The sequence below is a fragment of the Patagioenas fasciata genome, chromosome 2 (genome assembly GCF_037038585.1).
Source record: "Patagioenas fasciata isolate bPatFas1 chromosome 2, bPatFas1.hap1, whole genome shotgun sequence".
NCBI classification, from domain to species: Eukaryota; Metazoa; Chordata; class Aves; order Columbiformes; family Columbidae; genus Patagioenas; species Patagioenas fasciata.
In genome coordinates, this window is record NC_092521.1 from 36,354,819 (window position 1) to 36,370,031 (window position 15,213).

Consider the following 15,213-nt stretch of genomic DNA (forward strand, 5'->3'; position numbering starts at 1 on the left):
AGACATATTAATATAAGAAATCATGCAGTTATTGGGTTCTCATGCAAAGTGGGTGATCAAGTGATCAACCCCTGAAACAAGAGAAGTTTGATTGTTTGAAATCCTCATGTCAGAACGGGATGTTTTTCTGAGGGATATGATTTTGCCATGTGTGTGTCACGGACTAAATCTAGAACACAGACATGCCATTTTCACAGATAAACCAAAATACAATACACCTAGTCAAAGCCGAAAAACTGGGGAAAACCGCTTTTCAATTTTAATTGTTCCCTCTGTTTTTAAAACTTAAGTAAGGTAGATCTGACTCAAAGCTATAAAGCTTCTGTCAGCTGAATAGCATCTTTTGTTTCATGTATTGCTTTACCAACATGTTTTGTCTAGCTCTGTTCAGCTCAGAGGTAATGCTGTGAGATTTAATGGCTTTGATTTACAGGTCTGATGAGACAATCAAATGATCTTGCCAGAATTTAAAGTCTATAAATCTATCAATTTATTCTTATTAACAAAAGAACTTTGTATGCTGATGTTTATCTACTGCAGTTTAATAACTTTTCCTAGCAATAATCAATTAATATGTTCTCATACATTTCACTTCATTAAAAAAAAATCTTTATCTGCTTATCTGAACTGCTGGAAAAGCACATCCATTCATGCAAAAGCTATTAAATGTTTATGTTGAAATTAACATCCCATGGTCTGCTCCTGATGATTCCCTGTCTTCCCCATAAGTGACTTGAATTGTGATACAGCATAGTGTTCACTAGTCTTTCAATGACACTGCACCCTTTGAAGCAAAAATAGTTGACAAAAGCATCATCAGAGTTGTGGGTACCCTGGCAGCAAATACTGATGATTCTCATGAGAAATTTTCTTAGGAACCTGAAAAACAACAGGAAGAATTTGAAAGTTGGGGGAGGCAATGCTAAGCACTTGGCAAAGTTCTCTTTTTATACTTAAATTCTTCAAGATATCCCTCTGTCAGACAATGCAGGCGTCAGACTTCACTGTCTGTTATTGGGAAAACCGACTGCCTAATCTGTATAGGCAGAAGACAGAGCAGAGACGAAGAGTTTCTATGGAGATGGGAATTGGTGAGGAAGAGCATTTTTTCCCAATTCATCCAGTCTTCCTGATCTTATAAGGGGCCATTTATCTCTCTCTGAAGAAATGATGATGTCTTTGGGAGCAGTTGCTAAAGTTTGGTTAAGTTTGGTCACAAATGATGGTATCATCTGGTATATTTTCACTAGGTCCGGTATATGCCAAATATTGATAAGCTGGTAGGCTGGTTTTGATACTCAGTAAGAGGTAACAGAGAATAAGAAGCATTTCTCAAGTAACAGTAGTCTCATTAATAGTAACCATGCTGTCAAATAATTGTACACTACTCAAACTCTCTGCAGGCCAAGCCTGCCAGACACCACTGGATCTTCGACAAGCATATGTAGGTGCCAAAACTGAGTTACTAACTAGCACACATAAGCAGGAACATTAGAGTTGCTTTATATGACCATCTGTACACCTGAGGGATGCCTGGAAAGTTAGATTTCTCCACTTCCACAATACACAGGGTTACACAAACTCTATTTATCTTATTATGTTTATCTTATACTGTTTATCTTATTATGCCTCTTTCAGGGAAGTTTTTTTGGGAGGTGAAATTTATAACTTGAAAAGGAACTTGTTTGCAGGAAGAGAGAGCTACAAAGCTGTATTTTTATTTTTAAGCCACTTGTTTGGCTGCTGTTACTTTGCATGGGTTTGAGGCTGCTCCCTTATCTACACTTGAATCTTTTGAGAGGCTAAAGGACTGGGGAGAGGAGTTAAAACATACCTGATGGAGTCATCAAAGAGAAACATATGTCTGGCTTCAATTTAGCTCAGTTCAGGGATGTATTTTGTGGGTGACACTCCTTTTCAAGGGCTCCTGAAGAAATATGCTTTCCAATTTGTATTCTTATGCAAAATAAAAGTATTTCCTTTCAAATCTGTAAAGACCAGATGTTTCTCCAGGCTTTGTGGCACAAGCTGAAGAGGTTGAAGGGACCCCTTTGCCTTCCTCCTCCCACACTCTCCCTCAGCAGTGGCGCATCACAGTATCACAGTATCACAGCATCACAGTGGTACGTGAGGCTGACCAGGTACCTATCCTCCCCCGGGGAGCGTTGCCACTGCCCCACGCACCCCCAGGCTCCATTATTAGCACTGACAGCTTTGCAAGCACGTTTCCATACACGTTTGAATATAAGCTTGATTTATTTAATACAACAGGCTTTCTAGAAGAAAATGGGAAAGTCTCAGGGGGAAGGAGGGAGGCAAGTGGAGGAAGCCTACAGAATTGTAAATTCTGGTCCACCACTCTGAAAACTCTCACAGGAGCTCAGGGAAGGTAAAGGGTCATCACATAAAACAAGTTCCTCAAAAACCAGAAGGAGTGAGGAGTAGGAATTTCCCTAAAACGATGTAAATCTTGAGAACAGAAATACGTATGTGTATATATATACATACCTCACAATGACAGATAACCTGATCACAACAGTTTCTTCTGAGCTTAGTCTTAACTTGCAAATCTCCTTTGGTTTTAACCTTTTGCAGTTTTGTTTCATTCCTGATAGAAGCAGGGTTGTAAAACTAGTGTTTAGATAATGCAAAATAATCCATATACATATTTCAAGGAATATCATTTACTTCAGCATACAGAAAAAATATAAATTATGGAGCATTCAGCTCACACCAGCAGCAACTAATACTTCATTACTATTTTCAGTAAAACAGATACTTTTTTTTAATGTAGAAAAACATTTATGTACTGAGGTATTTTCAAAAGCAGAAGAGAAACAAAGAACATGGCTAGTGATCATACTACTAGTTCAGGGGTTCAGAAGATACTATTTGCAGTGTAATATTCAGTGTGTTCTGTAACATACATAATAAATCACTTAGTTACTAATTAAAAGATTTTTCTTTTTGGGTATACTTGCCTCAGATTTTTAGAATTACTCAGGAGACTTTGAAGCTTTTCTTAATTAAGTTTTGCTACCTTTATCTTGTTTTTAGTAAATCAGGGATGTTTCAACTGTGGTAGACACACAGTGATTTGTTTGCCAGATTCCTTCCTCTTCCTCTCTCCTCTCTCCTCTCTCTCTCTCTCTCTCCCTCTCTCCTCTTCCTCTCTCCTCTTCCTCTCTCCTCTTCCTCTCTCCTCTTCCTCTCCTCTCCTCTCCTCTCCTCTCCTCTCCTCTCCTCTCCTCTCCTCTCCTCTCCTCTCCTCTCCTCTCCTCTCCTCTCCTCTCCTCTCCTCTCCTCTCCTCTCCTCTCCTCTCCTCTCCTCTCCTCTCCTGTCCTCTCCTCTCCTCTCCTCTCCTCTCCTCTCCAGCCTATTCCTCAGTTTGCTTACCAGGACAATTCAGGAGCCATGTTCTCCTTGTGCAATGTGTATCACCTCAGCTTTTTTGTGCTTATACACATTCTACAAACTAAAAGATGCCACCACCAGAAGTTTTTTCTTGTGAAACAGGGACAGCAGTCCTAAGCTTATTACAAATTATACATAAATAAGCAGGTCAGCAGGAGAAAAAAGGGTATGTAGGAAAATGTGGTTATTAGTAGATACAGACTGTTGCATTTTAATCTTTTCCAACACAGATATTCACAGTAATATCACAACACCTTGAAGGAAGAGCACAAGGGGTTTCCTTTAAAGAAAACAAGGTGTCACTGTGGTCTTCAAAAGTTGCTCTTGCAACCAACATGCCTCATGTTTGTGGCAGCTTTTATTTGCCACAGTACATTTGGGAGAGGGCTGAGGGACGAACACAGTCCTTTTCCAGACCTGCTGTCCATGCCCTTTGGGGGAGCTGCAGCTGTGGGGCAGTTGAGAGCAGAAAGTGGTGGAAGAAGGTAAGGGAAGAGAAGCCCAGAACAAGGCAGACGGATATTGCATATGACAGAGCTGTATGATGGTGCCTAGTAATCCTGGTATCAGATGATACCATACCCATTTAGAATCATCTTATTATAAGAGGTTTCAGTATACAGACGCATATACATCACTGCCTTCTAGTTTTCACATTAAATACTGAAAAAAAAAAAATAGACTCATGTTGGATTTTGACACAGCAGTCAAAACAAATGTCACTAATCCAAATTTATAATCAGATTGAAGGAGCTGGAGGGTGCAATAATAATTATTACTGCCAATAATTTCTTCATGGTGTGACACTAGATAAGCCAAAAGCAATAAGTATTCTTCTACATGCAGGAACCATCAATGGGAAAAAAAAAAAAAAAATTAAACTGGTCCATACTCCAGTCTTATTAAAGATGTATGGCATATGAAAACACTCTGTAAATAAGCCAAACTCTGCTATGCATGGCTAAGTGCAGTAAAATTGACATGTCTTAACTATACATGTAAATATTTGTAACAAGAGCTAAATGTCACCAAGTTTGAGTTTCTGCTACAGTGTCAGTTTTAGAAGACAGAGTAGCTCATCCCTTCGTTATGAATAAACTCTTCAGGCAACTGCTGTCCTTTACATCTTCCTCAACTCTACCAGACTTGAGGAGGGTTTCTAAGAACTAGCAAAGACCAGTGAGAAGAGCAGATGAAAGGAGAGACTGCAGCTCTGGATGCAGCAGAGGCTGGTTCCTGAGGCTCAGGAAGGTATTTCTGCTACCTGTGAGCAAGAGGAGTGTCTTCTGGGTCCCCTTCCAGGAAGGTATCAGGGGGAACCCAGAGAGAAGCCAAAAAGCTTCAGCCAAACACAGAAAGAAGCAGAAGCAGCCTAAGCAAGGGATACACACTATACAACTTTCTACAGTTATGCTCAGGCTTTCCAGTTCCCTTCTGATTGTGTAAGTGAAAATCAGGTTCATGACCACTTGAGGAACGTGAACATACATAAGTCCATGGGACCTAATAAGATGAATCCCGAAGTCCTGAGGGAATTGGCTGATGTAGTTACCAAGCCACTCTCCATGATATTTGAAAAATCATAATGACTGGAAAAATGGAAACATCGCACACATTTTTTAAAAGAGTAGAAAGGAGGACCCTGGGAACTACCAACCTGCCAGCCTCACTTCTGTGCCTGGAAAAATCATAGAACAGATCCTCCTAGAAGTTATGCTAAGGGACATGGAAGACAGGTGGTGATTCAAGACAGAGGCTTCTTGCCATGGCTTGACCAAGGGCAAGTCCTGCCTGACCAACCTAGTGGTCTTCTACGATGGAGTAACAACGTTAAGTGAACAAAGGAAGAGCTACAGACCTCATCTATCTGGACTTGTGTAAAACCTTTGACATGGTCCCCCCACAACATCCTTCTCTCTAAATTGGATAGATATGGATTTGATGGGCAGACTGTTTGGTGGATGAGGAGCTGGGTGGATGGTTACACACATAGTGGTCAATGGCTCAGTGTTTGGATGGACACCGATAACAAGTGTTGTCCCTCAGAGGTTCATACTGGCACCAGTACTGTTTAGTATCTTCATCAATGACATAGACAGTGAACCTCATCAAGTTTGAGGATGACACCAAGCTGAATGGTGCAGTTGACAACCAGAGGGATGGGATGCCATTCAGAGGGACCTGGACAAGATCAAGAAGTGGACCCATGCCGGTCGGATGAGTTTCAACAAGGCGAAGTGCAAGGTCCTGCACATGGGTCAGAAATTTTTTACAATGAGGGTGGTGAAGCACTGGCCCAGGTTGCCCAGAGAGGTAGTAAATGCCTCATCCCTGTAAACATTCAAGGTCAGGCTGGATGGAGCTCTGAGCAACCTGATCTAGTTGGTGTCCCTGCTCCTTGTGGGAGGGGTTGCACTAGATGATCTTTGAAGGGCCCTTCCAACCCAAACTATTCTATGATTCTCTGACTGTCTCTTTCTTCCCTCTCTTCTTTCTCAGTCAGCTTTCTCATCCACCTCCCATTTTTTATTTCTCTTTGCTTTTTTTTATGCCCTTACCCTCCACCACCCTTCCATTTGTGCATTCTCCTTACAATCTTTCACTCCTTCTTCACCACCCCTCCAAATATGATCGAAGAGTCTTGACCTCACCTTTCTGTCCCCTTCACTTTGCCGTTAAAGCTCTTCTCTGACAGCTCCCTTTTCTGTGTAGTTAGCAAGCTCCTCAGGAGAAAACCACTGGGTGTTCTGAGACTGTATTGCTGTGAAAACTGACACCAGATCCATGAGCAGTAAAGATCTGACCCAGAAGAAGTCACACAATGGCATTTTGGGAGTAGCTGATCTAGGGTTTATGCTGACTCAGTGCCACTGTTGAGAAAAGAGGCTGCAGTTGTTTTGGAACAATGTTGGATGGCTGGAGAAGATGATACCAACGCTGGCATAAAGCCGAGCAATATACAGCTAAATTACTAACATTAAAAAACACAGTTTAATTTGCAGAATTATTTTGTACAGAGTCAGCATTTTGGCTCACATGGCTTTGGTGCTTTTGATCCAGTAGTGGGAGCCCTGAAGCAGGATTTATTGTGTTCTTGAATGACAGCCCAAAGTTGCAGAGCACCTAGTAAGATGAAGCTTACCTTAGCTTGCTCCTTAGGGGTTTTTGGAAGAAGAACTATTTTATTATTAATAGTAATAATAATAATAACTACTCTGTACATCAAGCCAACAGCCTTTCAGGTGGTGTGTAAGTTATTGAAAATAAATTGGAAACCTAAATAACTTTAACCATTCTCTCCGCTTTCTGGAGGAAAAGGCTTCTACTTCCAGCATGGTGCTAGAGAAGGTGAAGTCTCTTTACTAGGGCTGATTTTGTCTACTGAGGACTCTTGAAGGGAGCAGGGCCACTCTCACATGGAAATCACGCAGGCCACATATTTGTCCCAACATGTCTGGAAATTGACAGGAAAATGAAGATAGAAGATCTAAATCTGCAGTCTGTTGATCAAAATTTCACCATAATTTCTCTGCAATAAATACTAAAAGCCTATAAAATGCTCCAAACATTGCGTAACAGGAATAAACTTGAACTGTAAGATTAGCTGGACTGATACTGTGCTTGGAAATCAGGCTTCTGACTAGGTGACAGAGCAACCTGTGGTTTCAGCCTGTTGGGATTTGATATTTGCTGTCTGAACACACAGCTGACCACATAGCTTTCTGCTTTCAGCACACCTCCTTTCCCCTAGACTCCTGTACCTCTGCCCAGGGTCACCCAACAGAGCTGTACCCGCATGTGCCCTGCAAGGTCTGCAATGCACCTGTGGTCTTTGCAATCTACAGCTGGTTCATGATAACCAATGGTGTTAGCTAGAAGACCTTGACAGAGGGCCAAAGTATCTTTTTTTTCCATTCATACAATGTTTCTACACAAGAGGGAGGGGAAATGGAAGATTGTACACAGTGTAGCCCTAATTCTACAAGTCTAATCTGCTGTTGTGTCAAAGACAGCACAGAGTGCTGAAGAAATAACTGTTCTCAGCGCATAAAAATCAGGCCTTTCCTATGACTCAGAAGTTAGTTGCTTAACCACAGACCCCAGAATCCATGACAGTTCAAGCACAGCCAGTTTTTATACGTCTGAGTTCTTAGACAACAGGGACTTGGCTGGGCTGTGCTGTGGGTAAAATTAATTGTAGTCCTTCGTCATCTTAACTTTGCTGAGGGATAACCTCCTCCTCAGAGGGTGAAAGAGCCAACTTGAAAGAATGAGCTGTGGCATAACTTGGAGCCACAACAAATTCTTATTAACCATGGAGCTTTTTCTAGCAGATACCTGCATCTGGAGTGTGGTGTGGAGTACAATGGGATTTAATAAGTGCCATTAAAACTGGCAGACAGCCCTGCTCCTAGAGAGGGGCCATATATTTAAGAACTATGCAAAATATTATGCAGTATGCATGTGACCAAATTCTTTGTAGAGGAAAATCCCTGGGACTGTGTTAAATTAAATAGGATTATGGCTTTCACTAATCTGTATCTAGTGTGACCATACAAGGGTATTAGTTTGATAATATTTAAGGACTTAGCTCTACAGCAGCAGTGATCAGCTGTCTAAGCTCAGCAACTGTGTTGTTGGTGAAAATGTTAACTATTAAGGAGATTGTTATTTACATTGCTTGAATTAAACACATGACGCTCACCAGCTGGCAAATTAAGTACAAGAAAGTTATGCATAGTTCAAGGCATTTTTACTTTTGGAATAAGCAGAAGGAGTGAATTGTTGGATGTGACTTCTGTGTGCAGCACTGTGGTGCCCTGCTCTTCAGAAGCCGTGGGTAATGCTCCCATCAGCTTCAGCGGGTGGGGGCAAACTGGTATGATGCCATCAAAACATTCACCCTTGTGCCTGAAGTCTTCTCCCTGAGTGGTATGAATGGATTGCTAGGCAATTTAGCAATATAGCGCAGTACCTAAGCTGGGAGCATTCCTTGTCAACCCAGCATGTGCTTACCAGGAGTTATTCAGGTAGTGGTATCATGATGCTACAGCATCTCCAGTCACTGAAATCAGAGGTGATTCTGTGGCATGCACCAGCAAACTCTGACATTCTAATGATTCTCTCCAAAAATGCAAACAGGTGACGCTCTTTGGGCCTGTTTCTGCGCACACACACACACACACACATATAAATATGTATAAGCTCAATTGGAAAACTTTAGGAACCTTCTTAAATGCAAGTCTAGTGATGTAATATGAAAAATATTCAATGCAGAAAAAGGATCTAAGACACAGCTCAGTTTAAAATCCATTGAAATTTTCCTTCTTATTTCAGTGAAACAAAGATTTTCATTACCCGTATTGAAAGCAGTAAATGGATGACACAATCAGACTATTTTTCTATCTTTTTTTACCATATTTTATCATTTTAAACTATAAAAACATCTTTGGTTACCTTATATGCATAGAACTTTTACCAAAAGTAAAAAAACCATGCTAATCATCTTGGTGAAAGAGGACTTTAATTCCAAGAATGAATTATATGAAAATGACACTTTATCCATTATCATTCTGTTCTCAAGGTATTCAAATTTGTCTATTTTTAACAGGAGGGAAAACATTTTTAATACTTCAATTACATGTTCTACAGTCAGCACAACTAAAAAAAAACCCAATAGGTTTAGTATCCTCTCAAATCTCTAACACTGAAAGAAGACTCTACCTGAAGGCCATATTTTTCAAAGAGACACCTATACAAATCATATTGAGGGTAACTGTGTTGTAGAGTGTGGTAGAGCATAATGATCTGAAAATAAAGTATGATTATAGTGTGGGCTGTAGAATGATCCCTTATAAGAATACAGATCATGAGATGTAGTGGGTTGATTCTTAGCTCCCATACAAGTCTTGCAGGGCTGCCAGGACAAAATATCCTTTGTGTTTAAATAAAACAGCCATGCGCCAGAGGTCACTCAGGGACACAAGCGTAGGAGAAGCCTAGCGCAGCCTTCCAGTCCCTCATATTGGGTCTGTTCTTTGCATGGCCCCATCAAGGCAAACCTAATCTGTGCCATTATACTAAAATCCTCATACATGAACAGCTGGCTATGACATGTTAGCAGGAAAGACATGATGCCCAAAGCAGCCTTATGCATTCAGATCCTCAGACATCCTCTTCAAGATGAAGATTCCCTGCAATGGAGGGTGAATTTTGATCACCTCGCTGCCACATCACCTCACTTTAAGTGCACAGGCAGTTAGAAGATTTTTCATGTGCAAATACAGCTATGATTAATCCAATTACTCTCCACATGCTTCGTAAGTTTACAGTGAAGTTTTTTGATTAAAATCCAGTTTATTAATTTTCTTATTTAAAACATTTTATGATTACCTTATTAGCTTGACTGAGATGATTGGTTTGCTATGTGATTGAGTGACAGTGATTAAATATCTAGGAAATTTCTTAGGATACCCCAGCTGATATTTTTCTGATTTAGTCAACCAGCCAGCATTTTAAACAAAAGGGGTTAAAGAAACACAAATATGAGCTGGAGACTTACCAAATATCCTTAGACAGTTTCTCCCAGAATCATCAGGAACACTGTTTATGCTTCCTTGGCTTTCAATATGCTTTCCAGATGGGTGTTTTGGGATCCCAGCTTTGTAAGCAAACCCATCCAACTGCAATAAATATGTGCCTGGACAGGTTCTTCATTGTAGCCTGAAGCCACCTGAACTAATGGCAATTCCCAAGGATTCACACAGCTAGGCCAATGTGAAGGCTCTTCTCCAGGAGACCCACAAGCTGTGTCTGCTCTTGTCTTATTTTTTATATTAAAACTCAGGGAAAATTCTAGTCTAGACAGCACAATTTTAAGCTAGAAATATTTTATTATCACATCCACAGTAATATCAAACAGTCAAATGCTAAACTACTTTTCATTTAAAATAAAAATCAGCAAGCTACTTGGAAGGCCATGAAAGTTCATTTTACAACATTTTTAAACATGAAGAGATATCTTCTAAAGGTCTGATCCTGACTGGCACCACAAAAGCATCTGCCTCCTAAGTAAATTACTACACCATTGCAACGGCACATCAGTAACAGTAATTACTAATGAGAGTGGTTTCCAGAGCTATGTGCTGCAGGTGTGGGAAAGGGCAATGGGCAGGAGCGTCTCTCCCAGTGAGGAGGGATGCCTAGATACTGCAAAATCTTCATCTAGTTCTTGAATCACTGTAATGGTGTAAAGGGTTACAGCAGGTCTCAGGGCAAACAAATACCACTGAGATGCCAAATGCTTTCTCAAGTGTCAATCTTTCTTAAATTCTCTGAATTCAGAGGAGAGAGTTTGGATAACTCCAATTGGTGCTGGGTATTGATGTATTTTCTCCAGCGATTACTTTATCTGGGGAAAGAAAGCTTACATTTAACTAAGGCAATCAGAAAATCCTCCATCTCCTATGCCCAAGAATCTAAGCAGAAACAGATTCATCTATTTACATTAAAAAAATATTATCCTTCTATCAGATCATTTGCAGTGCTGTTTGTTACCTGAAGAGAAGCAGGGTAGAGATTATCTCTGCATGCCTCTTTCTAATTGTTTTTATACGTCGAGCATGTTGCCAAAAAACACCAGTGTGTTTTGGCTTAATTTTTTATCTTCATGAGGTTTCTGAAATACTAAGAGAAAAAAAAAAAAAAAAAAAAAACCCAAAAACTTTAGATGAATCTGTGACCTCCTATTCAATGTGTCAAAGGAAATGTTGAAGACATGATGTTAGCTCATAACTCATTGTGAACGTGGAATAAAAGGCATACAGAGGTACCCATAAACATACAGCATTAAAGAGTAAAAACAGTCCCTGGAGTGCTTTCAGTTTGGACCAGCTTGAAATCTCCTGGCAATTACTGGGCAGAGTCTGGGAGCTGGCACATGGCATATGACATAGACAGGCAATTTGCAGGTGGTCATTTCTCAGAAAATAATGTAATCGGGTCGATGTGCCAGCCTCTTCAGTTCCAGAGAACATTCACTGGTGCTTTCACATTTACTAGCATAACTATAAGCTATGTGTTCTCTTTTGTCTTTCTCATGAGAATAGGATGCAGAAAATAAAAAACAACTATACATGTTAATATATCAACTCATACTGAGTTTTAAGGTGCAAGGGGAAAAGAGGCTGGTAATCATATTGTTATAGACACAGTTTAAAGGCTAAATTCATCCTTTTTCTAAATTCACTGACCTTTATTTGTATGTCAGATCAATGATAATAAAATAAGTAATATGAAATACGTTTCTTACAACCTTTCAGCAATGCTTTGTCATCCAAAAAGTTAGGTTAAAATTGAGGAGCTTTGAGAATCATGAGTCCTCTTAAGATGGATAGGCATGTCAGAATCCAGCTCCCACAATATAATGTAGTTGTTTACTCCATTTGTAAAAAATGGCACCATAAACTTTCCCAGTGAAAATTAATTCTCGAGACATTAAAAAAATCAATTACCACCATACAGCTTTCTTTGTAACGATGTTACATACAGAAAATTCAATCTGGATCACAGAATTATGGAGATGGCTCCTTCTAGATTTATGTGTGCACCATTTAAACGTTTTGCAGGTAACTATCTGCTCAGTTTCACTAAAAATGATGCTACAGAACCAAATCTGCCTCTGCAAAAGCACCACTTGGGTATGAAAAAGAAAATGAAGCCCACTTCACTTTTCAGTCATTATATTCCTTCCCCACCGGTATATCTATCATTCACATTAACAGCTGTAATTCCACAGAATGGTAAAAACCTCTCTGTTAGACAGTCATTTCTAAATCATCATTTTTCTGACTTGAACAATTTTTTTCTATAGAAGATTCTTACTCTAGCTATGAATTACCAGCTATCTGAAGATAGTTTTACTTCCAAGTTGAAAGTCATGTGTTACTTAAAGAATTTGTTGAATATTCAGAAGACTAAAACTCACTAGCAGTGATTTATAGGCACAATATTTATCATGCAAAATTACACAAAGAAACCACAGAATGAAACATGTTATTGAAACCTCATTCTTTTGCAATGTGACTTTGGATTTTTGGAGGTGCATATAGAAAGCAATTCTTTATAGGAATTCCATCAGAACGTAAACTGAAAGGATTTCAAAGGCTGTGTCAATTGCAAGTCGTTGTAAGTAACTTTTACTTACACCATGAAGCATGGTTTCACTGAGCTATCTCCACTGGTAGGGCCTCTCTAAATCACAGTGTACTTGCTTTTCCCCCAGTGAAACTAAATAAAGTACCTCCTGTTCCAGTGTGAACATGATTCAAAGAGTTGTCTGGACCTAAAGACACATTATCGAATTGACGCACCAAGAAAATGTGAAAAATTATCAGAGATCATAGCAAACAGTGGTATTTGTGAAACAATAAGTTCTCCTCAGACGATGTTTATAAACAATACATTGTTAAGCTGAATACTTCAGCAGTGACCTACCATTTACAGAACAGATATAAATACTAACTCTATGCCACAAAGTACATCTGTTACCTACTGATCTTACCGAAGTGAACCCTTTGGCTCTTCTATGCTCTCAAAAGACTACAAATTTACAAGGATATGGGCTAATGATGAGTGATTAAACACAGAAGTAAAAGACTGAAGTTTTAGGTAAACAACTTAAGAATTTTTAAATTCCAGGGAAAAAAAAAAGAAAAAGGAAGATGGTTAAGCTAAAAACAAAATCACTGTCTGAAACTTAAGTCAATTATTAGAAACACAAAATATTTTTACTAAGTGTCTGTACCGCAAGACTGCAATAGTTCTACTAAAAGTCAACTTAAACCCACTGTAGAGGAGTCTTAGTTGAGACTAAGAAGAAGGCTAATGTACCATCATTACATTATCAAATTCTATTAAAATAGTTAATTGCCCACACTTACAGTGATTTCATAATCTCCCATTATGGCAGCTGCGGGAAGGAGAGCGAGCAGGGGGACTTGTGAATTCTTGGCACTGAAATCACAGAAGGCTTATTAAAACTACTTAATCCCCCTCCCTGCTGATTCTGGATTGTTCCCCATTGTACACTTCCTAGTGTTTTGTCTAACCTAGTTTTAAATGTCCCAAGTGATGAGAATGTCTTCAGTTCCCTTAGGAGATTACTTCAAGGCTAATGGATTTCGCTGGCAAAGATGCTTTTTGATATCTTGCCCACATTTGCCCTTGCTTTATTCCTTTTGATTAAGAAACTTTCTTGCCTTCTCTTTTTTGTGTTGAAGATATGAGATACCCCATTAATATTAGAAATTCCACCCTCTGCCCCATTGTTACACTTGTAGGCAGTTTTCAAGTGAAGGATCTAGAGGATAAACATCCAGATAAAGCCAGTAGCAAAACACCAGCAGTATTAACCACCAGTATAGTGATACTTACTTGTCTGGTTGCTGCTGTGCCACTAACAGTGGTTTCCACACACAGTCCTCAGCCAGCTACTTGTCACCACCCTCTTCCTAGGGGTTATGCACACCCTCCCACTCCTGATTTTCTGGCTGAGCTCTTACTAGAATTACTGTTTAAAATGAGCCAGCTTAGTTAAAGCCTATTTAAACAGTGAATTATTGCTTACCCATCTCTTTCTGGCTGACAAGTGCTAGATAACCCTCCCAGTCACTTCTCATTCACCTGATGGCAGATGGGGTAACCCCCAGAAAGTTAGTGGTAACCTCTGCTGCAGCAGAAGGGGAAATGCAAATACAAGCATTCACATTTGCCTCCGTGCTCCTGATGTTCTGTGGAAACTGGGATCGACCGGTAATAAGAGAAACCTAGAGACCACAAGGAGACAGGTTGAGTTTTTTCCAAACTGAAGGTGCCCGATTAAACCAGGCCTACCTGAGCTTTGCACAAACATCACCATGGTAGTCTTGCAAAAACCATCAGCTACCGCCCTTACTTTTATAAGACTAATTGAAGTAACAATAATATCTTTTGAAAAAATTGCCATTTTTGGTTCTCTACAGGTGCTGAAAGTATGTCCAAAAAGGAGGACACAGGCACTGTTAGATGGGGAGGTCCCAGTAACCATGGTGGTACACACCATCTTTCCAACCTAGCCTGCCTGAGGATTCCAGCCCAACAGAAGAGGCATACAGTGACTTAAAGAGTTATCTTTTTGTACAGCAACTAAACTGTATCTACTAGAAAAGACACTAGACACCTTAGTGACAGAAATCGTTAAGAATTTGGCACCAGTAGCACAGTATACCTCTCACTGAAATAGAAATTTCTGTCTGTAAAGTACAAACATTATCAGAAAGCTAAGGATTTAGGACTCTTTAATGCATTACAAATGGCTGAGGATGGGGTGATAAATGTGTTTGTTTTTTTTTTTCTAGGCCTGTTCTAAATTATAATGTTTTGCCAACATAGCTATGTCAGTTCTCAGTGTGAAAAATTCACGTCCCCAGCAGATATTGCTATGTTTGCAGAACTCCTGGTGTGGATGCAGCTTTGCCAGAAGGGGAGAGCTTATATTGGCTCAGCTTACATCACTTAGGAGGTGGTGTAACTATGCCAGAAAAACTCCTTCTGTCAGTTTGAACAGTGTGTACTGCTGGGTGCTCTGCCAGGTACAGCGATGGTGAAGCTGTGGGGTAAGCAAGACTGCAATTAGTGTTGCTTTGTACATTCACTTTTAATTTGCATATTAATCAACATGCCACATTTGAGAAATGCATCTCATGAAAGACTGCTGCATTTATTGACATCCTCCGTCTGCATGTCTGCTAATATATCAG